The sequence below is a fragment of the Corvus cornix genome, chromosome 1, assembly GCF_000738735.6.
Source record: "Corvus cornix cornix isolate S_Up_H32 chromosome 1, ASM73873v5, whole genome shotgun sequence".
In the NCBI taxonomy this organism is placed as follows: domain Eukaryota; kingdom Metazoa; phylum Chordata; class Aves; order Passeriformes; family Corvidae; genus Corvus; species Corvus cornix.
Genome location: NC_046332.1, coordinates 89865197 through 89885700, shown reverse-complemented (window position 1 = coordinate 89885700; position 20504 = coordinate 89865197). Strand labels below are relative to the sequence as shown.

Genomic DNA, 20504 nt, shown 5'->3' with positions numbered 1-20504 from the left:
TAAGGTTGTCATCCCATATTTACGGAAGTATTTGAGTTAGGTTTTTCTTACAAGCCCACTGCCTTGTCTGATGGTGACCGTACTAAGCTTAGTTAAAGACCTGTTGAAGTGTTCTCTCTGTAATTTCTATTACTATCACTATCTATCTTCTAAGCATAGGTAAGTTATAAGGCTTGTAGTTAGTACTGTGAAACTGTAACGTGAGCTGCTACAATACCAGGCGCTATATCGCAAAATAAAAGGGAAGGATCACTCTCAATTAACCAGTAATTTAGAGCTGTACCAACTAACTTGACCTTGCTACCTACAGACCCTGTCCCCTTGGTGTGGCCTGCCACTGTTCATGGGCACAGTGGTGAGGGCTGGGGTTTGTTTCTGCAGTCAAATGCCTTTGACAGCTGCTAGGCAAGGTTGGCCTTTCTCCGCCCCACAACATATCTGATATCCCAATCTCTAATACAGCTGCAGCTACGTGCCAGCACCTTGTATCTCACATTGCAGAACAACAGCAAACAGGAAACCTCAAGACTAGTTTAGTGGTAACGAATTTCTGCATAGTTCCAATAGAGCACAGAACTTAAGCATGTGTTTTTGACTTGTACATGGCTTAGAAGTCTTTTTCAAAGACACACAAAGAAATAAAGAAGAATACATGTTAAAACACCCAGAAATACATCCTTCCTGCTAAGGAGTCAGTACAGCATTTTACCATTCAACAAAAATGAAATCTTTGTGTGTTTATGTAAGAATGCATAAAAAGATGTTTGTAAAAAATTTCCCATCCAAAGTTTTCATGAAGTCTATCACACAAATGAGTCTGCTCAGTTGAAATAAGCAAGCAGGAACTGCTTCAAATGATCTCTTAAAATGTAAACTCAACATTTAAGGAAAAGGAATAGTTATAATCAAAAAGGCTACATCTCCTCAGCAAGACCCACTTATGTTTTACTTGCAGTCCAGATTCTTAGTGATGTCAATATCTGATGGTTGTAGGTTTTTCCAGCTCTCCAAGCCCCACTTCAGCAGGAAGGTGTAGCACAAGTGTCTGTCCTGCAAGACCAGTGGGGATGCCCTCAAAAGTAGAGGCTGCCAAGCACAATGAGGGCAATTTTCCAGCTCACATTTTTTCCTCCTTTCTTGAAAGCCAGAGTCACCTCACAGTCACAGGTGCCCATTATTCAGACTAATACAGCTTCATCATTTGAGGCATATAATGTCAGAAGTTGAAAGAAGAAACACAACACTAAGACTTTGGAAAATATCAAATAGGAATAAAATTGCTAATAGTTATGTGAGAAAGTGGCTTCACCAAATGCCTGAGCAACTTAGTGGCCTTCTATGATGGAGTGACTACAACTGTGGATAAGGCTACAGATGTTGTCTGTCTGGACTCCAGTAAGACCTTTGACACAGTCCACCACAACATCCTTCTCTCTGCTTTAGAGAGATATGGATTTGATGCATAGATTACTCAGTGGATGAGGAATTGGCTGGATGGTCACATCCAGAGGGTATTTGGATATTGATCAATGGCTCAATGTCTGGATGGATATCAGTGACAAGCAGAGTCCATACTGGGACCAGCACTGTTCAATGTCTTCATCAGTGACGCAGATGTGGGAATCGAGAGCATCCTCAGCAAGTCTACGTGTAACACCAAACTACAGTTGACAAAACTGAAGGATGGGATGCCATCCAGAGGGACATGGACAAGCTCAAGAACTGGGCCCATGGGCACCTCAGGAGGTTCAACAAGGCCAAGTACAAAGTACTGTGCCTGGGTCAGGGCAACCCCTGGTATCAGCACAGGCTGGGGGATGCAGGGATTGAGAGCAACCCTGTGGAGAAGGACTGTGGAGCATTGGTAGATGAAAGTCAGGACATGACCCAGTAATGTCCACTTGCAGCCCAGAAAGCCAACTGCATCCTGGGCTGCATCAAAAGCAGTGTGGCCAGTATGTCAGAGAAGGTGATTCTGCCCCTTTACTCTGCTCTGGTGAGACCCCATCCAGAATACTGCATCCAGATCTGGGGCCCTCAGCACAGAAAACACATGGATGGGCCTGTTGCAGCAGGTCCAAAGGAGGACCACCAAGATGTTCAGTGGGCTGGAGCACGTCTTCTATACAGACAGGCTCAGAGAGTTGGGGTTGTTCAGCCTGGAGAAGAAACAACCTTACAGAACCTTCCAATACATAAGAAAGATGGGGACAGGCTTTTTAGCAGGGCCTATTGGGATAGGACAAGGGGTAATGGTTTTAAACAAAAAAGACAGTAGGTTTAGACTAGATTAAAGTATTTTTTTTTTTTTTAAATGAGAGTGGTGAAACACCGGAACAAGTTGTCCAGAGATGTGGAAGATGCTCCATCCCCAGAAATATTCAAGGTCAGATTAGATAGGACTCTCAGCAACCTGATCTACTTGAGGATGTCCCTCCTCACTGCAGGAGGGGTTGGACTAGATGACCTTTAGAAGTCCCTTCCAACCCTAAATATTTTATGATTCTATGAAAAGTAGCAGATACTTTAGCCTGCTAACTCTCTCGTAGTACAAAGAGAAAGCCCTCCAGGCTAAGGTAGGCTGCTGCAACATCAGAAGAACACAAATCTGAGTTCTGGCCTTCTACTAACCATGCAATACTACTCTAATTTTATGTGCTATTAACTCTTGTTTCGTGTTGTGAATTTCATACAAGCTAACCCTCCCAATTCCGTATTTTTTAAGATTTTCATTAGTAATACTGCTATACCACAAAATTTCCTCATCTGGTGCAGTTCAAGATACAAATGCTAATCAATGTGGCAGACTTTAAAACACATAATACTAAGTACTATCTTTTCTATTTACGTGATAAGTGCTCTGCTGCTTCAGGAAGCTAAGTTTTTAAAACTCTTTTGATGTTTTACTTGAAAAGGATATTTCTATGGCCTCTTTTGGAACAGTATGCCTGTTATAAAGCAGGCAGTGTTTGTTTATAGCTTCTGACAGATAATTTAAATGTAAAGTTCTATTTCAAAGGACAAAAAGCTGGTATTTTACAGGAACATGGTGGTATTATAGCAGCTCATGTTACAGTTTCACAGTACTAACTACAAGCCTTATAACTCACCTATGCTTAAAAGATAGATAGTGATAGTAATAGAAATTACAGAGAGAACACTTAAACAGGTCTTTAACTAAGCTTAGTACGGTCACCATCAGACAAGGTAGTGGGCTTGTAAGAAAAACCTAACTCAAATACTTCCATAAATATGGGATGACAACCTTAAGGGATTAAAATAAACAAACATATTTCAGTTTGTTTGGGGTGCACGTTGTTTTTAAGAAATGTGTATCCACATGTCATTCAGAAAACAGGACAAAGATTAACAGACAGTACTCGCAACCTTCTAGAGACCAAGCAAAAAAAACCCCAGGAAACAACACTAAGAGAGTGGATTTTGGTAGTTAGATGATTTTTACTGTTTCATCTCACCAAGACAGTATTTTTGGAAGAAGGTATTTCCCCGTATCTTGAAGACTATACATCTTCTCATGCCCTTTCATCATATACTTATCAGAAAACACAAGGAATGTGAACTGTCATCTTTGCTGATTTTAATTTGTTGAAAGATGAGAAAAAATAATGATGTCTGAAAATAAAGCAACTCCAATGGCAGACAGTTGGCTAATATCTCTCTTCCTAGCAAGCCCCTTCTCCAGCCTTTAGCCTCTATGTGCTTGTGCCATCTGCCCTCAACCTCCCTTTCCTGCACCTGCTGCTGCAATCCCCAGCAGCAGGCAGGGCTCAGGCAAGTATAGGCAGCAGCTGCAAGTTTTTTTTCTGTCTCCATCAGCAGCCTAATGCAGATGCAGCTACTGTGAATGACCCAGCCTCCGGTGACTTTTTCCACTATTAGTGCAAAAAAGTCTTCTTGCTTTATTTTGAAGGCAATCAAGAGCAATGGTACATTCTAGACAGCAGTGGAAAACCCCAGAATGTGCAGAGAGGACATCTTTAGACCTTTTGGCTGCAAACAACATGAGACAAACAGCAAGGTGGCAACTTTTTTGGCCCATGTTTCTTGACTGCAGAGTAAACACAACAGAATCTCAAACTGCCTCACATTTAGATACAGCAAGAAGGCCAGAAAAGAGCATTGGCTCACCTTTTCCTGAATTCTTTTAAAAGCAGTTCCAGAAAAATGATGCAGTTAATAAACTCTGCTTCCTTAAAGAAAATTTTTGGAAAAGAGACCTCATCTCACCTCTAAAACAGCAGCAATGATTAATGACCACATCTCTGCGTTGGTTTATGGGTGTTTCTACAGAGACACAGATAAGCTTAATGTTTGTTGCTCTTGCTCTGGCTAACTCTCTCTTCATTCCTCCCGGCAGACAGCATTAAGTTTACCTCTCTATTCAGAAACACATGAAACCAAAAACAAACAAGATAAAAGAGAGGGAAAGTCTGGGAAGAATAAAACATACCATAGGTGTCTACATAAGACAAAATTACAAATAATTTCACACCTAACAACCTCTCCACAGCCCTTTACAAAAACAGGGTAGGAGGGAGCCAAGCACACAAGGTCAAAAAAAAATCCAGATGCTCTGCTGAGAGGATATTTAGGTAATATTAGCTTTATGATAGACTGGTGAAACATGCTCTACAGAAGAACAAATTGAGCGTACCCCCGTTCATGGACTTTCATCCTTACTATCAATAAACCTTCCTTCTCTCCTCAAAATTAAAACAGTCAGCCACTCAGGACACTGTGAACACCATGAGATTTTATAAAGGAGACATCCTTGAATTTCTTTCAAGATTCCAAATAATAAAGTGTTTGAAAGACTTCCTTCCACTGCTGCTTCTTTTCCCATAACTCAAACATTCAATGGTCTGCAGGAGCTATACTTCACTGGAAGTATTAGTACATTTATGTATTGTATAAACAAAGAACAGTCCTCAGACATAAGAAGTTTAACCTTGATCTCGCGCAGAAGGACAAAGCTCAGAATCACTGTGGATTGCTACGTTTTACTGCTAATCCCTTGAAACACCGCTACCTACTTTTCAAGGGATTTCACTTTAAACTGTCTATAAAATGCTGAAAATAAAACTGACTGCTGACCTTCTGTTCCCCAATGGAAAAATCACATATTCACTTTTTAACTAGAAAGAGGAAGAGATGTTTGTTCAGTTCAAAACCCCATTTATTTCTAAAGTTTTTAAGGGGGGAAAAAAAAAATATACATTGTCCGTTTCTAGACAACATTCACTCTATAGTCTTAAGCAATTTATCATTTGCTTTTCAAAAAAAAAAAACCCAATCAATCTACCTCATAACAGTAGGAAAATGAGAAAACAATTTTAATTGTTAAAATAAATTTAAGCTTTTAGTTCACAGAGTACTAAGTAATTTAAACGTCCTGTTTGGACTATACTCCTGTGAGCTTTCCAGTTTAATGTCATTTTAAATACTGAATAAATCCTTAGATTTCTGGATTTTCTTACCAACTCACCTGGGCCAAAATATTTATCCAATATGAAAAGGTGCGTGTAGCAGTGGGGAAGAAAAAAAGAAAAAGATACATCTCAATTTAAATCTCAAGGCAAAGTTCCAAAGTTTTCTACCTGAACTGGGGTTAATGAACACCTATTTCTCATATCTAGGAGAGTTTCTCAGGCACAAAGCTACTTTCTAGAAGCAGGGTCTTTGAATAGTACAAGTAAAAATAATCACCAGATGTAAGATACCATTCTTGATTCTGTACTTATGTATGTAATCAAACAGGCAGCTTGAAAGATGCACTGTTAGATTTCATTAAGAAACAGCTAACAGTATTAAATTTATTCCTGTGTAAATCTGTACACCTTCCTGAAACAGACTGGAACATGAGATAGTTACTCAGAAAGCTATGCTTTTAATTTCCTGATAGGACACGTATCCAGAGAAAGCACAATTTAAATAAAGAAACACTCTTGGATCTTGTACGAGATGCAAGTGAACGCTGCAGCTTCACAAGCCTCTTGTCAGTCATACTGACTGCTGTGCTAACCAAGAAAGTATAAGGCTAGGCAAGAAATAGCAATCCCAGTCTCCCCTTGAAATTATTTCTTCTTCTATCTAACAGCACTTCAGAGTTAATAGAGGAATCCTCTCCTACTGCTCCCAAAACACAAGTACAGAGGAAACACTATCCCTCACACTTTCCCGAACAAAACAGGTTTCAAAATTACTTGCCCTGTAACTCTTAAAGAATGCTTTAAATTTAAAACCAAGACTGCATTTTTGGTCTGGATTTTTGGCAGTGTTCATTTATTTCAATCAAATTATTTCTTACGTATCTTCCAGTTTAAATGAGGACCTCTTCCAAAAAATTGTACTGGTGAGTGTTCTGCTACACAATTACAGCAGCTAGCTATTGGTAATTCCTCAGTCAATGGAGAGGGACACAAAGCCAAGAGAGAAACACCATTCATAGAAGAGGGAAGAGGATGAAAGGGGATTTTCTAAAACCATTCTGCCAGGAGTGCTCCAAAGAACACATGATTCTGTAAGCACATTAGGAAGATGCTCCTTATTCTGAATTCTTACGTTGCACTTCAGGTGCCAGCTGCTCTAAGATGGCTTACACAGACAATCTAAAAAGTTGTTCCACTGCTATTAAACCAGCACAACTTTCCACTGCACTAGATCTGCCTCTCAAAAGGATAAGCATCTGAAAGTAAACTTTTACTGCAGGAATACCTGACTTTTTCCATAGAAACAGTTACCTAAAACCAAAATTAAGCAAATAGAACTGTCTACATTTCTAAGAGCAAAATACACATTCACGAGAAACCAACATTGCCTCATAATGCCAGACTCTCATCCTCCTTTATTCCTACTCTCACTTTCAGTGCTTGAACAAAATAGAGTACTTCCAAACACCTTTAAATATCCTATTTTTATCTTCTTTCAAATTTCTCCAAAGCTTACTTTTCCTGAATCAAACCTCCCTGCAATAACTTGGTTCAAAATTAAATATTTGGTTTTGGCTGCTACGCCACATTCCCTTTCATCCAGAAATGTTACGTACTCTTGCACTGATGAGACATTCTATCCTCACGTGCTCATAGACATATTTTCTTTCTTACTCCTGCCAGATAACAATAAAATGCATTAAAAAACTTAAAGGGAAATAATAGCAGCCAAATAACTTCCAAACATGGAGAGAGATTGTGAGGATTAGCATCTTAGCATTTGTACAAGAACAAAGATTAAATAAAGGAAAAAACAGGTTCAAAACCACAGGTCTGAAATGTGGAACTTCAACTACAGAGTTTGTGTTCCTTCTAGATTAATACAAATTTAAAAATTTATATTGCTACTGATTTTCAATAAAAGTTATTATGCCATTGCTCTCATACACCAGTTCAGCTGGGAGCCATAAAAAATACTAATACTAAATATTACAAGATGCTGTCAAGTACTAAGCATTACTTGTAGTCAACATCCAAGAGCGACACACCGCAACCCTGTTAAAAGTAATGTTACAACAGAAGTAGACAATTTTTCATTATCTAACTCAGACCTCACTCAAACAAGACAACAGTGTTACCACATCTGGATCAAGCCTGAAAGGCTTTCTGAAGAAAACTGATACACAAATATTGGGAGGTGCAGAGCAGTGTATTAAAGGAGCAGCAAGTTATAATCCCATGACTAAACAGAAATAGGAGCAAGCATGTAAAAATTCACAAATCACCTCAAGGTAATAGAGAATAAAATAGAAAACAAAGAAAATAGAGGAAAAAAAAGAATAGGGAAGTAGGAAGATATACTCATCCTCTCCTTCTCTGGACTCCAAGGAGAGCTTATGGAAGAGAGATCCCTTTTCCTTTCCTCTACCACGGAATTCCTGACTGTTTCAAGTGACTAATACCAAGCATTTTTATTTTATTTGTTCTTTAGCTTCTTGCAAATTAAACTCTGAGGAACAGGTCTTGGTCTGAATTGTTATTTGATGCCTTGCTCCTGCTCCTCTAGAGTGTAACAAATACATTTAGGTTCAAAAAACTCCACCCTGAAATCAAGCTACAGTCTGTAAAGGTAAGCAGCACTATTTCATCAAATACTGCCCTCACATTTGTTTCTCTTATTTTCAAGAATTCTGCAGGATTCGTTAGGATACTGATTCGGGATGTGGAAATGCCAAAATGCCCAGCCACCACCTACAGGCCAGAATCTTTAGCTGACCAGTGACCTACTTTGTGCTGTCATTTTTCTCCCCTTCTCCTAAACCACAGACAGGAAGCAGGCTACAGCAATCAGCAGGCTTCTGATCTCTCTGCCACCACCTTTTTTCCTGAAGAATACAAAGCAGCAGCTGCTCTTCACACAATGGACATAAGCCCAGCACACAAATGGGACACCCCCATTTTGGCCACATAACGATGCGTGACCAGTCACATGGAGAAAGACTTCCAGCTCACAGCTCAAGACTTCCTGAAGTTTCAGTAATTTACTGCAGTCAGAAAGTATGTTACAGCAGCCATGCATCCAAAGAGTGCCTGAAGTGCAAGTCAGCAGCTGAGAATGCTAGCTTCCATTAGCCCTTTGACAGTAAATTCAAATTCTACGGAGCACAATTGTCAAAGCCTTGCTTATGAGCTAGTTTCAAAACCAATTTTATAAACATACATACACACACGTTTTGTAGCTCTAGTCCAAACACGGAAGTAAACTCAAGGATGTCCTTTTGTTTTGAGATAAATGCTTTACATTACTATGCATCCAGATCTTCATAATCATAAACCAGCACTCTCTCTAGCAATAACGGAACACACCTTTCCAGAACCCATGCAAATCCAGGGCTGGCAGAAAATACAATTCAGTAATCTTCAGGGAGAACTAAGCAAGGAAAACTAATACTCTGACTGTTTAATCTCGAAAAACAAATTCAGAGATCAAATATAAAGAGAAGTCTAACCCTCATTCAACAGCATTTTTGGGGCTGGTATGTGATAACCTGAGAACTAATGGTATGAGACAACTGAGCTTATCAGGGAATGCACTAGGAGCTATGGATTTTGGTGCAAGATAGAGAATTTAAAATCAACCTCTTGGGAAAATTTGGATCCCCCAACTACCTGCTGCTTCAGGGAAATAATCTCACTGACATCACCTGCTGTAGCTGCTTGCATGAGGCAGATTTCTAACTTGCATATAGGAACACGTCTGTTGAGATGACGGTATTGAACATTAAAAAAAAAAAAAAATTCAGGCTACTGGTAAATTTTAAATATTAGTAAGAAGAGGTGGAACAAGCAGCCGCAAGGAAATGGTGTGCTACAAAAATTCAAGGACCCAAACAAGTGAGGAACAAAGCCAGTCTGGGTAGCAACAACAGTACCTGGAAGGATTAAGCATACAGCTGCTGAATCAAAAAGCAGGAGAAGGGTCATTTAAAAGAAAGGTAGGGGGATAAAAGAAAGGATGGAGCAGGTAGAAGATAGGCTACGCAGAGGCTCTATTGCAGCGAACAACTAAGAGCAGCTGACACAAACAACAGCCTCCAAAATAAGGAGGGATGAGAGCTGCAGGCGATGCCTGAAACAAAAGGGTGTGAAGAGATAGTAAAAAGGAAAGCGGGGTTTAAATCCACAAGAAGGCAAGGAACCTGTGATGCCAAAATAAGGCCCTCAAACTTAAAATCACGGAAAGAAAAATAAACTGTAAAAGGTTTGCATCTGTATGCATGGTATTCTATGCTTTGTGTTGCTACTGGCTTAAAAAATAAACAACAGGACAAGCTCATTTTCTCAGTCCTTTCTGCTTAGTACAATAGGAGCTTTGTTACTACAGTGCGAACAGTAATTGTAATCCACAATTAATTAACCAAGTTATTAGAAACAGAATTCCACAAGAAATACACCACACTAATTTTTAAATATTTTTCTCTTCTGTGAAATTCACCAATTTCAGCATCTAGATAAGACACCAAACCATTCACCAGATACTAAACGAGATTAACTCTGTGTACAGTGTCTTCCCACTCAGTAAATGGCAGTAAATCAGCAAGCCCAACTCTTTTTTAATATCATAATACATTTGATGCAATACATACCATTTCAACAGGATGCCATATGGAATATGCTAAAAACACTACCAAAACTACATACATGTACTATTTAGGCTATAGTTCTACTACACACTAACACGAACAGCGAATCATTTAAAGCTCCCTCAAAGCCTTCACACCAGAAGACTTGCCTTCCAGCTATTGTCAAATGGACGAACAAGCCTTCAACTGATTTTCTTAAATGACCTATGCCAACACCAGATGCATGCCCACTCTGCAAAGCACCAGCTGAAGAAGTCAGCCCTGAACTAAAAAAGAGGCACAGCAGTCCAAGGAGAGGAGATCTCCTGTATGTGTCTGCCAGCAGATGCTCCTTTAGGGACAGTTAAATCTTGGAGTAGCTTGGTGGACTCAGCTGCTAATCTGCTTCCTCCTTCAGGAGGGTGTGGGGTCTCTGCCACTCCCCTACACCAGTACAGCCCAATCACACTACACAGTGCTGGCACAAGGACTGCCCCTGGTCCCTGCATCCCAAAAGCCTCAAGCTGACTTTCCCCAACATTTGGATCTATATACAAGACGCAAAGTCACAACCACTTTCAGCATCTAAGGGCACCCTCCCTGTGATGTAGTTTAACTGCATAAGCTACTTTGAAGGGTTTTTTCAAGATCATATTCTAAGCCACATCACTTGTCCATCAAAAGTACAGTGCATATTTAAATCATTTAACGGAAACTGGTGTAACACTGGGATATATTTATTTAGAAACTACAGCAACAGGGGCTCAATACCCTGTTCTGCCATTCCTCTGAACACTGGTCAAGACAACAAGGTTAGTCACTTTTTTTAATACTCAGTTCACTAATATACTTGGGCACAAGTTAGCTCACTCATATATAACTACTACACGTATATGCATATGTATGTATAACTTAATTATATTCATGAGCAACATGCTGGATTCTTTTCAGCAGGCCAAGTGGTTTTGGCTCGGAAAAACTGACATGCTGGATGACAAGACAGAAAAAGTCCATACTGGCTATCATACCACAAAACTACTTTCACCAGGAAAAACATGGTTATTGTTGTATCTTTACTTAAGTTAATTTTCCTGCATTGATGAAAGCTGTACAGTGTTCTCTGATGAGGCATGCACATGGATTGCAGTTAAAGCACAATGCAAAGGCCATTTGTGGCCTGTAACAGGTACTGCTGGTACCCACAAACATGCGTTGCACTTGAAAGTATCAAAACTCGAAAAAATTAGACAACCGATTCTTAACTTTTATATTACTAGCAAATTTAAACATGCCTGTACTTCAAGCAAAGAACTACAATTACTACAAGGAGAAACAGAAAAAATGCAGCAAAGAAAAATCTAAAAAACGAAAGTACTAAAATAATGTAATTCAGAGAAGATCAATTTATTCAGGGTGTGTACCTGTGGTTATGGAAGTGGAAGAGTGGGCTGAAAGTGTTCTTCCCCACTGTCCTCAATTACAGGTTACGAAGTATTATGACACTAGCATAACATAACAGGCAGTATTCTATAAATTCATTTATTATACTAAATGTCTGTAAGTATATTTAAGTAACACTGAAGTTACATTCAAAGTCTTAAAATCACTTCGGGCACCTGAGATAATTGGCGTAATTACAGAAATATTTTTTTAAGGGAAAGGAATCCAGACATCCACTCAGCACATACCTTTCATTCTCTTCATAACTGTCAGAATCAAAGCTCTCATAACTAACTCATATGAAACACTGAGAATAGGTATCATTTTCCTTGGGTTAAAAAATCTCAAAAAAAGCCAACAACTACAAACATACTGAATCACAGAAAAATACCAAGAAATATTCTGCTACAGCATCACAAACAGTTCCATCAAGTTGAAATGTCTAGGGTGCTTTTTGCTCTTGAACAGAGGAGGAGGATCAGTCTGTCAGAAGCTGTGTACAGGTCCCCAGTCTCACAATATAAGGAGCTCATCTCTGTCATGGTTGTTCTGAGAATCTTTACAGACAAGGATTTCTGTTGTACGCTGTGGTACTGTAGCCTTTGACAGATCTGCTGAGTACTAACACATCTATAACTTTGCTCGTACTGGTTTGCTTCTGATCTCATCAATCTCCCTCCCGTGTACAGGGGTAACCTAAAAAACCAATCATTCCATACAAATGTATCAAGTTTCAAAAAATTACAGAACATTTCCCAGGAGATTTTAATCTAAAATACAAAATGTTCAATGCACATATCAACATTGCAACCACTTTTCAAAATATTTTATTGTGAAAATACAACATGAGATCTTGGTTTTGATTCAATTACTGCAAGTGAATGAGGGACAAGCTCAAAAGTACAGAATACCACTACATAAAATATGATGTTAGAGGAGAGGGAGAGAGAGGGGGAGAGGAGAACAAACAACTGAAAAAAGCCAGCTTGCCCAGCTACGTAAAAGAAGACCTGGCAGATCTTGATGACCACAACAAAAGCCTGAAAGGATACATGACTGCCTGCAGTTTAGTGAAGTTTAAGGACTTCGAGTGTAATTTCTGAATATTTACATTGTTGCCATTTCAATTCCTTTTCAAAGGGCAAAAGGGTTACAATGTTCTGGTTCAACAAGCATTACAAATGTAGGCTTTAGTGAAGTGAACCTACATCTACGCATTCATTTCCTTTTGGGAACAGCATTAGAATGCTCCAGGTTTTGCAGATTCACATATTTACCAAGCTGAATACAGTCCATCAGAAACAAGCACACGAAGGATGGAAAAAGACATAAAATATTAATACAGTTAGATTTAATTTTCTTACTGAAATTGAGTGTGGTCTAATTGTACACAGCAAATATGCTGGGTACTCATCTTCAATAAAAAAGGGAAAGAAAAAAGATACAAAAAGAGAGACACTCCTTACACTCCCCCACCAACTGACATGTCCAGATAGTTCTTCCTCACCTCCTTTTAGTGAGCTGTTATCTACTTACTGCCTTTTCCTGAAATACATAAAACCTTCACCTGATGTAAAGAACTCTACTTTAGGCCTGCTTGGTTACCCTCCACATTTATCGGATTAAAGAGTAACAAAAAAAAATTACCCAATAAGCCAAATATCACAGCAACTAGCTCAAGAAATAAAGATGACTAAGTACATAACCAGGATCTCAGACACCTATTTCCTTTAACTGAGCAGTGGACTATTTTAAAAATTATTTTCACTGAACATTTAACTTAAAACTATTATAAAAAAGAACAAGAAAGATTCCAAAGATAAAACTCTAATGTGTTTTATATTACACACTTGAAATAAATACATAATTTGACCCATAGTTAGTAAAATACAGGCTTAATCTTGAGTAGAAATTATCATAGAAAAATAATTTTACAACGACTAAGTCAACAGCTTGATTAATCATTTAGGATTGTGTACTTTGTTTTCACATTAACAGCTCTTTCAAGAATATTTTAATTTTGCTACATTACATCATAGAAAAAGTATTAAAGAAAACTTACTGAAATTTCTACTCCAGAAAATTAGTACAAAAGGTTTCTCACTATTAGTCTTTAAATACCTAAGTCGTCAAGGTTACACTCTGATCTGTTAGAAAGGCCAGGATTATAAATTTTTTTCAGTACATTTAAAAACAAATGTCAGATAATTTGAAAACATAGAGCAAAAGCCCCCTACCTCAGTATTACTTTTGAATTTCCTTTTCAGTTTAAAGGAAAATCAATCATTTGCAAAAACATATGGAGACACTATAGTTAAGACTGGATTGCATTTTTCATTCTAACTGGTTCACCTTCACTTTATTGAATAAATATGTCTAATTTCAATGGCTCATAACACTTCATTGAACAAGTATTTAACAGAACTCACAGCAAATATCAAGGCACACAACAACTTAATATATTGCTTTCCATTTGAATGTTCCAAAATGTCAATAACTGGACTTCATAACTTCCCTCTGAAGAAGGTAAAATTACTTTTATTTTATAAACAGAGAACTTGAGTAAGAAATAATAAATCCACCTGATAAAGTACTGAATAAAGCCAAGATTCCAAGTTTTCTGTTTCATGCTGCAGCTACTACAATGCTGAATGTTTATTCAGTGTACTGCCATTTTGATTTTATTTTTTGGTACAGTTGTAATGAGGTGTCATTTATTAAAGGTTTCTGCTAATAAATTCCTAATAAGCCACAGAGATCAACTACAGCTACGACAAACTGACAACAGGGTACACAAACTAACAGAAAGAAGTTAGCCAAACTCTACCACAAAAAGAATTCTACAGGAACATCAGCTTCATTAGATTATTTCAGGTCTTCAGAGCCAGGCTAGGAAGATGCTCTCTATACATTGAATGCAATTCTCTTCTGCTCTCACAGAAAACACAAAAACCTTCTTTCCACTCAATACTTTCAGTACTCAACACTTTCAAAGCTATTACTTAGTTTTCAGAATCCAACCAAAGAATAACACTAAGCCTGCCCCACCATGGTGTATGGATGACTGCTTCTCCTCCATACTTCCCACACCATCATGTTGTGCTTTCAGGCAGCACCTTCAGGGGAAAACATCCCAAGTCAAAGCAGTAGGTAGCAGGAGACAGGGGCCATGAAACAGTGGAAGCAATACCTACTGCTTCATTCACAGTCTGAGACTATCATTTTTTCTTGGGTTTTTTCTCCTGAAAGCAAGAGCTAGAACTCATTTGCCCCAGATCACTGACAGAAAAAGACTTACTATTTAATCAATCATGCAGCAGTTAAAAAAAAAAAAATTAAAATCACAACTACACTGCTATTACATAAAGCCAAAACCAAGCAATACATCCAGTTCACTTGTTATCTTTAGTAACAAAAATAACCACTGAACTTGAACCACTCACCTTTGACACACTGTTAAAAGGATCCAGTCAGTGAAAGGCAGGACTCTCCAACAAAGTTATATACACCACCACCACCACCTGAAACAACAAACATATATTTTAGTTCTAGCACTAAACTTAGAACACTTCTACTAGGTAATTTAGCTTTCATGCTGCCAAAACCTCCTGTGAGATGCTGAGGAGCAGGCAGAATCGCTTGAACTTGATCCACCGTTTTGCAAAAACAGACCCCATCTTCATATTTAACTTCTCTCAATGAATACAAGGTAATTTTAATCACGAACAATCCAGACCATGTACAATGTTAAGCCTACATAATACAGAAAAAAATCAGTCAAGAAATGGAATTAAAAATTCAGCCTAGTTTTAGAAAGATTATCTTTTACAAAGCACCATTATTTACTGTTTCCTTGACTCCTGTATTGGTTTAACTTGACTGTATTTTCTAAGAAAAAGGAAATGCCTCTACATGTGGAAAAGAGGTACAGCAACAAAAGGACCGCCAGGAGTTTTGTGGGGTAGGGAAGTATTTCCATCCAGAAGGCACTCACACACATACAGATGTGTAATTCAGCTGGATTACTACCACATGTGGCCTGGGGCCTTCTGGCACAAGAGATGGTGGCCCAACGAGAGAGCTCTGACAGAGGTGGTGAAGCTGGTCATATGGTCAGAGAACTACATTCAGGGAAATTCTGGCTGGATGTAAAGAAGGCACAAGGGTGGTTAAGCACAGCCACATATCCTCTGAGAAAGTAATGGGCCTTCTTCCTGGAAGTCTCAAATTCTACTGAACATGGCCCCAGGTGCAGCCTCAGCCCTGACAGGACGTGGATGGCTTGTCCAGAGGTCCCTCCTGGCCTCCATTGTTCAGTTAAGTCTTTCTAGCCACAAAAGTAACTGTTCAGAAGAGAGGTCAGAGTATTTAAACCCTTCTTTCTGTTTTTTTAATGACCCTTCTCACTCCATAGGATGTCTGACAAACTCAGGTAGTGTAAACCCGATAAGATCCAATTCAAAAAGAAGAAAAAAATTCTCAGCAACTTCTTGTGCTGCAGCCTCTACCTCATAAGAACGATGTGTTAAAACTCCTACACAACCCCAGGCCACTCATGCACAAATGTTTCTGTTCAAAGTCTTTTCTGAACAGATTCCAATCAGTTGTGACTCTACAAAAGCATCCTAGGAAGATATTAACTTCAAAGGAGCAAGTCACCCAGTGATCCCATGCACGATAATGAAGTGAGGCAAGAATAAAAAGTATTGACAAAGGTGTTATAAATACCTTACACAAATGTTTCAAAGTGAGATTTACTCTCACACTCATTAATAGGTGGAGTAACAGAACTACTAAAGTCACAGTTTGACAAACACTTAAGCCTAAACATATTGCTAGGGGGTAAAGAACAAGAGACTCCCTGACCCTCTGCTCCTGGAAGCTCACCCCTTGGTCCCCAGCAGCTGCAAGGGGAGACAAACTGTTGCCAACCCTCCTGAAAAACACACAAGATTAAAAAAATAAATAATGGAGGATAGCAAATCATGAGGAAATATTATTCCAACAGAAGAGCTTCCTGATCCAACTCACCAACTGAATGAAGATTTGCCTGTGGCAGCAGAAAGCAGACGGGACTGGATAGTGACCAATCCCTTTTCCTCTGCCAGGTGGTGGCAAGAATAGCTGCTGCCTCACCTGGGTTTTCAGCTTTCTGCAGACACAGACTACAGGCAACCACACTTTGCTATATCAATTTTTCTAACCAATTATAGACCTTAACTGTGTTCCCACTGAAAACTGCTCTATTGAAATTGTAGGACAGATATCAAGTAAATGAGAGAGATACTTTAATAAATGAAGCAACATTAAAACCCTGAGGCAGAGCAGATCTATTTTCCTGCTAGCTGAATGTTTTGTAGTATGTGTTTTTCTCCTGTCAATAACACAAGGACATTTTTAATATTAAGAGGTAAAAATGAGAAAATAAAAGTCTCCTCATTTTTTTGGTACAAGATCTTCTGAATAGTACTATCTTTCCTTGTCCTACCTCACAAATCATCTACTGTCCATTACCATCTATCACTGAAGTGCTGTAGCAAGCCTCTGATTTTGTCTGGGGTTTTTTTGGTTTGTACCTTAAAGAAAAACACAATACCTCCCTCAATTATTGCTTCCACCTTCACAAATGCACACCTGCATATGGAACATGTGTTCAAAAGTGAGCTGAAAAACAGTACTGTTCATTATCAATATCTAAAAAACTAGCCCTGTATATATTAGTTAAATGGAGAAGTACAGTTGGGAAAGAGTCCACATTTCATCTAAACGCATAAGAAAAGAATGAGTCAAGTGTTTATCTCAACATAACAATGCTGACTTCCTTCTGTAGAGCAAGAATGGTTTTATTTTGGCAGCTTAATTAACACACATTGAAAGTAGCTCAGAATGTTAATGGTAATAGTGCAAATAGTCAAAGGAAGAAGATGCACAAAAAACCATCATTCCCTAACAATATTTAGATTGAAATAAAATTCTGTTAATCTAACAGACACAGAAGTACAAGATGCACACTGGTCTCTGCCCTCCTTGGGTTCAATCCTGTTGCATTGTAACCCCATTTTCTATTTTTCTCATGATAAAAATCTTCACTTGGCTTTGGAAGAGCCAGAGGAAGTCTTCTGCTACGAGTCACATTAACAGTCACTTCCCCAGGGGAGTAGCCAATTTCCATCACACACCCCCACAGTCCAAAGCTTTGCCCAAAACACTGTGATTTGCCAAGTGACACAAACTCAGAATGGAAACTCAGACTTCAAATATTTCACTTCTATCTAAAATGTGTTCCTTGAAACAATCTTTCAGTTACAGAAGTTCAGGACCTTTCTTCTCAAAGGTCAATAAATTGTAAAAGCAGTTAGGGTTTGGGACTATCTGCCCCAGGCAGAGTTTGCACCACACATGGAGTTTTCTGGTTCTCCTGCTATGTTCTACCAGCCAGGACTAGAGAGATATATTTGATAGCGCAGCCATTCTGGGGAACAAATTGTTAAACTCTAAGAGTACACGATCATCTCCAACCACCTTCAAAAGCCTTGCAGCACACAGGACTTAGTGTTCACCCAAAAGACAAACTGGTGCAACACTGGAAAACTTGGGAAATCAAGTCAACAGCTTTTTTTTGGAAGGCAACAAAGCAAATGGAGGCACAGAGGTAGACAGTCTTATCCCATGGTATCCCCAGTGCCCATCACTTCTGTACATTTAGCATGATGTCCATTTGCCGTACCTCACTCAATGCATCTGCTACTGGAGTAATGCCAGCCCTGCCCCATGTAAAATGCCACACCACCTTACCACTCATGACTCTCCTCATATCCTACATTTCCCTTGAGGCCCAAAGCAGAGGAACAGAAGACTATGACAAAGAATAGGAATGGCAAAGTATAGCAATTGGATGAACACGTGATTACAAACACATAAGGCAAAAAGACAAATTTATCCACTTTTCAATAGCAACTTTAGTCACTCATTTGCTTTCTAAACCAAGGTCTTCCAAACACAAGGACTATAAAAGTTCCACTGTAAAAAGCTCCTGTCAACAGTCAGAAATAAAAGTTCGAACTTGATGCTTGCAAACGAGCACCAGAAGGTAAATATCAGTAACATCTAATATAATAAGCACCTTATTAAAAAGGTTACTACCTCACAGAATAAATTAGTGGTCTTGTAATGATTACATTACAAGTAACATCCACAGTTATTAACCACCTCATCTTTCACTAATAGCTCTAATGTGCCCCATTTTCTTCATCTCCATGGCTAAAATCCAGATTCAGCCTTACAGCAACAATTTCAACGACAATTCTCTCAGGCTCTCTTCCCAATATCCAGCCACCTCCCATTTAAATTCTGACATGAAATAGCTAAAATAATCTCTTTGATACTTAATATGCTAATACACAAGAATGATCTGACCATAAACCTGTACTGCACAGAGTGGGAATTTTAACTCCAATTGACGTATTACTGCTGACCTTCTGGAGAACAAATGAAAAGCATCACATTAATACAAATTCTCCTGTGGAGAAGATCAAGTTGGCAATCTGCCAGTTCATTATACCATCTAGCTTCACTCCAACATTAAATATTGCCTTCCTTTGTAATTGACTCAAATACACTGGAGCAATTGCAGGTAACCACTCTGGGCTATTAAAGTATTCCATTAAGACTTCTACATTAGGCAGATATTTCAAAAGAAGTTACATTAAAATAGGCAATGTTCAAAATATTTTAACTATGCAGACAATTGGGGAAGCACAATCCAGTTCCATGGAGCAGCAGACAGATCAGCCTAAGCACTCAAAAGCCCAATGCCTGAATTTGCTTAAAGGGAAAAGAAACCCGACAAGTTTTTTAATACTCTAGTATATGCTTAGTATTTTAAACCACCTAGTCATATAAATCCTCTCAAAACTCACTTAATATTACCTTCTTCTACAGCTAAGAAAATGGTTATGTTAAAATAGTAACACACTTTCAGAGTCAGTAAGAAACACAGGGAGAAAAGAATAAGGGAAACTGGATTTATATCATATTTAAGGTTTCAAAAAGGCAGCAAATTACAATGCTGCATTACAACGTGTATAACATTTTAATAACAAACAAAAAAGTTAAAATCCTGTCATGCTATATAGTCTATACAACTAAGCTTTTCTTCTCTTAATATTGTGGTTCCCTAACAGTAAGAAAGCAAGTGAAATGAGGCACAAGAATAGGTTCACTGCCTTGCATGCAGAAAAGACTGTGAGATCCTTAAAACACTGGGAAAGATTTGTGCTCATATGCCAGCTATAAAAATGGGACTAGCCCTTGAAGCAAAGACAAATTACTGTATTTAAATGGGCTTTTTTAAGCAGTCCAGGTTTGGAGCTATCACCAGAGGCTGTTCAGGTTATCCCAAGAAATTCATGTCTCTATTGAACAGCACACAGGCAGGAGGTTGTGCATCTTCTCTGTGCTCCTGTCTGGATGCAAGAGCTGTCGTGCACCTCTGGCCATGCTGTCTGTATCAAATAGGAAGCACTTAGACACGTATCATTGGTCCTTCAAACAACTCTTTTTTTTTTTTTTTTTTTTAAAACAAACATATACTTGGGGAGAATAGGAAAAGAAATGCAGCTAGAAAAAAATGCATGGCTCACACTTTAATCACACACAATTAAAGAATCTATGCTGACTTGTGTTCTCATTTAACTCCTGCAGTCAAATGCATACGCTCTGTAGACTGGTGTATACATGATATGCTTTCAAAAAACAAGGATATTTTTTACATCTATTTGCACAACCACCAACTCCTGATCTACTCATGACACACAAGTAGTTGGCTGTTTAAATAATACCAGTATTTAAAAGAAATATTGTCTTTCAAAACCTAACTGCCATTGCAAGCTTCCTATGTATTGTATGTATATCCTCTAATCACTTGCATGACTAGCAAATTTTTAAACTGGAAAGAAAGGAGGAGGGTTACATCTGTTAGTGGCTGCCTCTG

The 20504-nt window shown here is 38.6% G+C and overlaps 1 protein-coding gene across 2 annotated transcripts in view; it reads right to left on the bottom strand.

Moving 5' to 3' along the window:
* NCK2 (NCK adaptor protein 2) overlaps positions 1 to 20504 on the bottom strand; it is an 86745-nt gene that overhangs the window by 39544 nt on the left and 26697 nt on the right. For both annotated transcript variants that reach the window (XM_039549236.1, XM_039549227.1), the window contains one exon: positions 14956 to 15033. The gene's annotated coding sequence lies outside the window, so the exon portion shown is untranslated. The remainder of the gene's footprint in view (positions 1 to 14955; positions 15034 to 20504) is intronic.